The 9251-nt window shown below is 38.5% G+C and overlaps 1 non-coding gene across 1 annotated transcript; it reads right to left on the bottom strand.

The window, feature by feature from the left end:
* Nucleotides 1-7617: 7617 nt before the first annotated feature.
* On the bottom strand, nt 7618-7725 carry LOC127809063 (small nucleolar RNA R71). Its single transcript, XR_008025067.1, has one exon. It is a non-coding gene; the product is annotated as a small nucleolar RNA R71 (small nucleolar RNA).
* Nucleotides 7726-9251: the final 1526 nt, after the last annotated feature.

The following is a 9251-nucleotide window of genomic DNA, read 5'->3' as shown; positions in this document are numbered from 1 at the left end:
TTGGAATCCATAGTTATATTGAAATGTAATTTGGAATCCAAAACTAGATTTAATAAGATTTGAGGTCCAAAACTAAATTTGAAATCCATTTGAAATCCAAAACTATATTGAAATAAGACTTCACATCCGTAACATTTGTGTTATTGCTCTTTGGCTCAGACTTTTCAAATATTACACTTATACCCCTTGCAACTTGGTCCCCAGGCCATCCTAAAATTTCTTTTATGCCCTTGGAGAAAGGGTTTATTTTATTAATACCCCAGGATTTTAGTAAATTACACTTGTGCCTCGAGCTTTTTAGAAATTGCAATCTTACTCGGGCTCAATAATTACGATTTTGCTACTGGATCTAAAACTGAACTTTTATCTTAAGACTTTTATAATCATTTGAAATATCCTTTTTCCTCAAGCATTTGAATTTAAAAATCTCGGGTATTACAGCGACTACCTTCAGAGTCTAAATAAATCCATCTTTGGTTAGAAGTTGATTAAGTGGGGCTACAATTCCTTTGAACTTGTTGATGAACTTCTGGTAGTACCTGACAAGTCCTAAGAACCCTTGTACTCCCTTGGGTGTTGTTGGGGTTGGCCATTCATTGACTGTTGTTATCTTTTCGAGGTTCATGGCCAACCTATTGAACTCCAAATCGACACTTTGACTTCTTAGCAAATAAATGATTAATAGATAAAACAAATAAAATAGTGCGCAAGTGGGATATGTGGTTAACCAACTAATGCTATAGATCAAAATATCATTGAAGATAACCAAGAAAAACTTACGAAGATAGGGTAGAAACAGATCATTCATAAGGCATTGGAACATTACCGACACATTAGTGAGTCCGAATGGCATGACGACAAACTCATAGTGACCCTTGTGAGTGCGAAAAGCTATCTTATTGATGTCTTTGTCATGAACCCGAATTTGATGGTAACTGAAGTGAAGATCTAATTTGGTGAAGAATCTTGCTCCATGAAGTTCGTTGATCAATTCATCTATAATGGGAATCGGGTACTTATCTTTAATAGTGATATTGTTGAGGGCTCGGTAGTCCACACCAAATCTCCAACTTCCATAAGCTTTTTTAACTAGGAGCATTGGAGAGGAGAATAGGCTATTGCATGGATGGATTAACCCCATTGTCAAAAACTCATAGACTTGACGTTCAATCTTAGCCTTTAGATAATAGGGATACCGATAAGGCCTCATACTGACTGGCAAAGTATTAGGCATCAGACGAATCCTATGGTTATGGATACGAGTAGGGGGTAACTGAGTGGGTTCCAGAAATACCTACTTGAATTCCATGAGGAGCTTGTTAAGATTGCCAACCAACTCTTATGGGTTATCTGTTGGAGGGTCCAAAATTATCTAGAAAAAAAACCCCATGCCCTCTAGGTTCACTAGTTCTTTATCACTCAGCGGTTTAGGTGGTCCCTTATGTATTCCTTGTAACTTGTGCAACTTGCCATCCTTCTCAAAGCTCATGGTTAGGTCATGGTAATTGGTTTCAATCGAACCAAGCATCTCTAACCACTACACTCTAACCACTGCTTAACAAGCCACCACTAGAGAGACTTAGAAATTAGCCCATATGGAGCAGTTATAAATGGTTAAGGAGCGTCCTTTGCACTAGCTTGAGTAATAAATATTCTCCCTATTTGTGACCATGACTTGGAGAGGTTTGTTGAGCTCCACAGGTATGTTGAGTCGCTTGATTACAATTTGGTCGAAGGAATTGTGCATACTCCCGTTGTTGATGAGAATGGTGATGTGGTTTTTCTGTAAATGCCCCTTGACTCACATGGTTTGGGGGTATGTAGTTTCAGTGATTGCATGGAAAGAAATTTCTAATGTGGGGTTGTCGCTTGCCTATTCTTTTTCATGGTCAGTCTTTTCTTGTACTGCTGGATCCTCTATCATAAGTAACTGGGGTCATTGGTAGTAGGGGCCATGCACAAATTCTTCTTGGAAATAGAAGCAAAGCCCTTTCACACGTCGATCTCGAGCTTCATGACTAGTAATGCGCTTGATAAGTGATGACAACTACAGAACTTATTTGGAAGTTAGAGGAAAGCCAAGAATTCCAAGTGAGGAATTCGTTGTGGGTTGTTGTGCTCAACTCATCAAAGGTGCTCGTGACCCCATGTTGGGTCTCTTCTATAATTGGTTTCTCTCCTCGATTAGGGGCTTACTCCTTTGGCATCGGATAAGAAGTTTGGCTATTTCACCTTCACATCCAAGTGGATCTCATCTGGCAATCCTGCAATAAAACATCTCCCAAGTAATGTTCAAGTAAGTCATTAATTATTTGGGATAACTTTTCAAATTCGATTTGGTATGTCTCTACCATAGTAACTTGCTTGAGCCTCGCGAGTGCCTTCGAAGGATCTTCATAAGCTATTGGTCTGAACCTGTGAAGAAAAGCCTTAGTGAATTCAGGCCATGAGAGAGGCCCCTTGAACATGCTCAACCAGCGGTGCCATTGTAGCGCCACTCCCTCTAGGTGGAAAGATGCTATTGAGAAATTTGTATTTTGATTTATAGAGAAAATAATTTTAGAAAATATATTTTCAATAAACTTGATTTATAGATGATTTCCAAAATATTTTTTTATAAATTATTTTTTAAAAACTTCATGATCATATATAGTCATATCTTTTAAAATAATCAAAATCTATTTTATATAAGTCAAGCATAATGAAACACATGATTTTGCGTTAATCAAGGTGTTTGAAGATTATAAATTTATTTTTCTTTAAATTAGAGAACTTCAGGCTCATATACTCTTATATTCTTTAAAATTGAAAAATATAGTTTTGTATTAATTGAGCTTGATGTTAAATGTTTGAGAAAATATTTTTAAAATTTAGCTAAGTATGAAAGCCTTTTTATCAAACTAAGTATATGTATTTTTTGAAGCTTTTGAAGGCAAGATACTCAAACATTCTTCTAAAGCTTCTACATTACCTTCAATAAAAAAAAGCTTTGTTAATAAAATATTGCTTAGTATATTTTTCAATATATTTAAATATTCAAATAAAAACCTACTCGAGCATTTTTTGCAAAAAGCTATGCTTTCCTTAAGCTCAATTGAGTATGGTATTTAATTATCTTTATAGAAACTAAAATGTGAGCATATTTGTAGTCGAGTATTACTCTATGTAATTTTCAAATCAATTGATTATATGCTTTAGCAAAATTTCTTTCAATCAACTATTAAGGTTTTATACTCAAGTATTTTATGCAAACTCTCTGTATTTCAAAATCAATCGAGTAAGGATATTTTTAATCTAGTATCTTTTTGTTTTCCAAAAGTCCAAATATCTCCTTACGTCAAGTATATCTTTCTCTCAATTGACTAATGTATTTGTCTAATCGATTATCTATATGTTGTAATCAAGTAAAGATTGGATAGAATCTAGTTAAGTCTCTATCTTTAATCTTAATCGAGTATCAGTTATCTGTACTCGAGTATTTGCTTCTATTAGTCAAGCGAGCCTAGACAAGTAGTTGAGTGCTTAATGCAAAGTCTTTGTGGCTTGTGAGTTAGTCGAGTAATGACTTTGTCTTACTCGAGTGAGGCTTATCTATATGCTCAAAGTATATGCGATATCAGGCCTCGTACATAACATGGCATACATGATCGAGCCAAAAGCCAAGGCATATGGTGCTTGACTCATCCTATCTCTCTCATCTTGTGTCTTCGAACACAGCCTTGGAGAGATGTATTCCATGTGACATGGGAAGACTTCTCCTCTTAGAATCTTCCATGCTAAACCTCTTTAGCACTTTGTCAATGTACGCGCTATGGGAGAGTGATAGTAACCTCCTGGATCTATCTCTATATATCCTTATTCCCAGAATATAGGCTGCTTCTCTCAGATCCTTCATGGAGAAAATATTTTGAAAGCCATATTTTAACTAATTGCATCATGGGAACACAATTCCCTATGAGCAATATATTGTCCACATATAAGACTAAAAGGACCACCACCCTCCCACTAACCTTCTTGTAAACACAAGGATCAACTTACCTTTTGTGAAAAATTAAACCTTTTGATCTTTTCATCAAAACATTGATTCTAACTCTGGGATGCTTGCCTTAGTCCATAAATGGAACTTTGCAAGTAATAAGTATTACATCTATTCCATCAATAGAAAGTAATAAGTATTACACCTTTTTTTTTTCTTTCAAAATAAAATAAACTTCATTCTATACATCTCATTAGGCTTTACAAAAGATATACATCAATCCCTAATGACAACAATCTAGCTAACACATGGCTCCAGCAAAATGGCATTCCACATCTCAAGTTTAGGAGAGCTCTGTAAATGTCTAGTTAATAAGATCACACCCTGATAGGACCACTTTTGCCTTTAGCTTTGCCTTCAGCTAGAATGGTGAGAAGAGAGAGAATGAGACACAAGGTCCAGCAAGTATAATATAACAAAATGGAGCAAGAGAAATAACATAATATATACTTATGGGGTAATAAGAAACAATATACAATAGAATCATAACAAGAAACAATGCAATGACCCCATGATAGCATGCATATTTATGCTATATTTTGGCATTTCACCTCAATCTTATTACACCATTTGAAGTAATTTTTGCTAATCTTTCATTGTTTCTATTTTATTATACTTCAAACCATCCTTACACTATTTTCTATCTTACTTCTATGGATCCAGGCTTTAGGGAATATTGGATGGGCTAGAGAAGTGGCTCAACTAAAGGAGCTTGGGCTCACTTTCAAGGACCAGACTTGGGCTGCTCAATTTTGCTGTTTTTGGGCTCACTTATTTTCTGTTGGGCTAGGCCCAACCCTAACCTTCCTAGCTCTTCATTTCTTAGCCATGTATTTAAGGCCTCTTAGCACTTATTTCAAGGGGAAGAGGAGAAAAGAGAGAGGATTCTCTAGCCGTTTTTGTTGTTCTAGCATTTTTTCTGTTTTCTTCATTTTGTTCCATTTTGTCTTCCTTGCTGTAATGATAGGCTAGAGCATTTGTAACCGGTTGTGTATCTTGAATCCATGTGGAATCTGAGTCCCGGATGAGCTACAAAAACCTGGTTTGTTGTTTGTTTCTTATTCATTTCCATTTGGTTTAGTTTGAGCAGATTTGTGAATGCATGGAGTTCATGGCAGGTTTGTGTGAATTTGCATGGTTTCATTTTCTGTTAAATGCTTAAGAGAACAGAATGTTATAGCCGGTTGGTATAACATCTCGGAAATGAATATTATGTGCTTGAACGGTTGTTCTTGCATAGGTCCGGATAGGTTGAATAGAGAGTGGATGGTTGCATTTTGTTTATAAGAGGTTTCTATATTCATTTTGTTATTTCAATCATTCTAATCCTTGGACGGTTGCTGGGGATGCTTTAAGTTTGATATCCAGAGATTAAAACATCTAACAAGCTAAGATTTATAGAGTAGACGAGGAAGATTTCATAGAGGGGACAAATACACAGCCGGTTGCATTTCTTTTACTGATTTTTCATCCATCCTTGTCTTTCTGTTTTGTTAATTAGTTTTCTGTCGAAACCCCCCCTAAACAAACTGTTCTTTATAATTGGTTCTCTTTGTTGGTAGAAGAAAGTGAGGCTCCTTGTGAGAGATGACCTAGGGTGCACTTTGCTGCAAACTAGAGAAGAGATACAAACATAGATCTCTAATTCTGGAGTGGTTCGACAGCCGGTCAGAATTTTGGCGCCGTTGCCGGGGAGCCAAGTTTTTCTTCTAAAAACATAGAGGACCGACCCTATTTTCTGTTTGTTTTATTTTCTTGTTTGAGTGTTTTATCTGTTTTTTCTGTTTTGTGTTCTTGGTGAAAAGGTTATCAGTTGTTGATAAGGTTATCAGTTTTGTGTTTTTGGTGAAAAGCTATTATGTTCTTGATAAACTGATAGCAAGCAGCAACAGAAAAGCCTTATTTGCCTTTTCGATCTTCTTTTTGTTTGTGTGTATTTTCCTTTTATGTTTTCTCATTTCTGGAATCATTTTTGAACCAAGAAGTGGCTGTTGGAGAGGGCTGCACGACCTGCAACTGGAAAAGCAACCCTGCAGCAACTGAAAAAGCAAAAAGACACCTGCAGTCCTTCTCTTCTCTTCTCTGATTTTCAGTATCACACCTTGTGTCCTTCTCTGGTCTTCATGTGCTCTGATAGGCGCTGAAAAGCAAGCTCACATAGCAACAAGACAACCCTGCAGCAGATCAAGGAGCATAACCATTTTTTTCCTTTATTTAGAGAAAGCTGAATCCCACTTTTCTGCCTCTGACAGCAGATCACCTGACCAAGAGGATATTCCGTTTTTCTTTCTCACATTTTCCTTTTATTTTCTCTCTTTTAACACTCCATTCAACATTGTCTTTACCTTCCACACTAATCTCCCTTTTCGTTTGGCAGATAGGCACCAGCAGCTGCAACCAAGAGGAGATCACCCACAGCAGCCTTCCATTCAACAGCGGTTTTGACCACCTCCATGACAGATAGCATTATTTAAGGATTGAGCTCGAGATACCGGTGCCATCCTCTTTCTTTCTCATCCCTACTTGATATTCTTTCAAGTCCATATGCTTTCCTTGATGTTTTCTTGCATATAGAGTGGTTTCTGAGGCAAAATAGGAGCAAGTTTTGAGGGAAAAAAATCAGTTTCCCGGTTACTGTTCACAGCTTTTCACTTGCTCCGATTGAGCTGATTTTTGGTGTCCAAAGAAATGGGGGTGTAGGGATCAATACTCACAGATTTGCTGTGACAAGAGCCTTTTTTGGCCAAATTCCAACGTTTAGACCACTTTTTGGGCCATTTTGTGTTTCTCAATGGCTAATTTGGTGTGGTTTTTAGTGTTTTTAGGTCCCTTAATGTTTTTGTGTTGAAATTTTGTGAAAAATTGCATAAAAAAATCATCTAAAGGCTTCTTGTTTGACCTGTTTTTGTGTTTGTGTGTTTTTGACTTTTTGAGTTCTTGGTATGCATAGGCCATTTTGTGTGTTGTTTTTGTGCTGATCTCTAGTGCATGACCAGGTCTTCTAAGAAGAAATTACTTGACTTGGATCTTGAATTAGAGAACACTCTTAGAAGGCAAGCTAGAGAGCTTAAGTCTCGGGATAGGATTGACCTTAACAGTGTTTCTAATACTTCATCCGAACCTATTCCAGAATTCATCAATATGGCAGATAATGGTAATGGTAATGGCAATAATGGTAATGGTAATAATGGTAATGGAAATAATGGTAATCATGGTCATTTGGATGGTAGAACCATTAGAGAGCTGGCTGCACCTGATGTGCATTATCAGCCCCTATGTATTCAATACCCACAGTTGGATGCTAACTTTGAACTCAAATCTGGACTAATCCATTTGTTGCCCAAGTTTCATGGTCTTGCAGGAGAGGATCCACACAAGCATCTTAAAGAGTTTCATGTTGTTTGCTCAACCATGCGGCCACAAGGAGTAGATGAAGAGCAAATCAAGCTGAGAGCCTTCCCATTCTCACTTGATGGATCCGCCAAGGATTGGCTCTACTACCTGCCACCAGCTGCTATTACCAGCTGGGATGGATTGAAAAGGATCTTCCTGGAAAAATTCTTCCTAGCCTCCAGAACAGCATCCATAAGGAAAGAAATTTGTGGTATAAGGTAGATGAGTGGTGAGACCCTACATGAGTATTGGGAGAGATTCAAGAAGTTGTGTTCCAGCTGTCCTCACCATCAGATAAGTGACCAACTCCTAATTCAATATCTCTATGAAGGTCTAATCCCCATGGACAGGTACTTGGTAGATGCTGCAAGTGGAGGAGCCTTGGCAGAGAAGACCCCAGCAGCTGCACAAGAGCTGATATCAAAGATGGCACAAAATGCTCAGCAGTTTGGCACCAGAATTAACACTCCTACAAAAGCCATCAATGAAGTTAGTGTGGCTGCCACTATGGACCAGTAGAGGATAGAAAACAAGCTTGAGGAATTAGCTTCCATGGTCAGGCAGTTGGCATTAGAGAGAAAGCAACCCCAGCAGCAACTTTGTGGCATTTGCTCCTTGCCATCCCATATAACAGACCAATGCCCACAATTGCAAGAAAATAATGAATCTATTGCTGGCATCTTCCCTGGTAGACCATTCCAACAGCAACCACAACACAAGTATGATCCATACTCAGCCACCTACAATCCAGGTTGGAGAGACCATCCGAACCTCAGATATGGCGGGCCTTCCAATCAACATGTGCAGCAGCAACAACCATACCAGAATCAACCATTTCAGCAGAGGTTCCATCCTCCAAGTTCCAGCAACCATGCTCCACCACCAAGGTCGAATCAAGCCATGCAACAAGCACCTCCATTATCCAAGTCTGAACCTAGCTTGGATGATCTTGTTAAACAACTAGCAGCCAATACACTCCAATTCCAGCAAAAGACAGAAACCACCATTCAAAATTTGGAGACCCAAATAGGCCAGCTAGCCACAAACATCAATGAGCTAAGGAGTCAAGGTTCAGGGCAGCTTCCTTCACAACCAATTGCCAATCCGAGGGGTAATGTTAGTGCCATCATGCTTCGAAGTGGGAAAGAAGTAATCATCCCAACCCCTCCACCATCATCAAACATGAAGCAGCAGCATGTAGAGGGTAGCAAAGAGCAGCAACCCTCCTCAATCCAAGAATCTAAGCAGCCAAACTCCAGCTATCAAGAACAAGGAGAGTCTTCCAACAACCAGCCCCTGCCATTCCCACATCGAGCAACACAAAACAAGAAAAGAGTAGAGGTCGAATTAGATAAAGAGATTTTGGAGACATTCCAGAAAGTGGAAGTCAACATACCCCTCCTTGAAGCCATTAGGCAGATCCCCAAGTATGCAAAATTTCTCAAAGATTTGTGTACTCACAAGAGGAAGCTTAAGGGGAATGAGCAGATCAACCTTGGGAGAAATGTCTCTGCCCTCATCCAACCTGCCATGCCAGCAAAGTGTAAAGATCCAGGGATGTTTTCCATCCCTTGTACTATAGGAGACATGCAATTTAGCAATGCTTTACTAGATTTAGGTGCATCCATTAATGTCATGCCTAACTCTATATATGCTTCATTGCAGTGTGGTCCTTTGAAGCCAACAGGAGTGGTTGTCCAGCTAGCCAATAGAAGTACTGCACACCCCACTGGAGTCCTAGAAGATGTGCTGGTTAAGGTTAAGGATTTAATCTTTCCAGCCGATTTTTATGTTTTGAATATGGAAGATGGCAGCACACTTG

Source organism: Diospyros lotus, chromosome 8, assembly GCF_014633365.1.
Source record: "Diospyros lotus cultivar Yz01 chromosome 8, ASM1463336v1, whole genome shotgun sequence".
NCBI lineage: Eukaryota > Viridiplantae > Streptophyta > Magnoliopsida > Ericales > Ebenaceae > Diospyros > Diospyros lotus.
The sequence above is the reverse complement of the archived record's forward strand: the minus strand, read 5'-3'. Positions and strand labels throughout refer to the sequence as shown.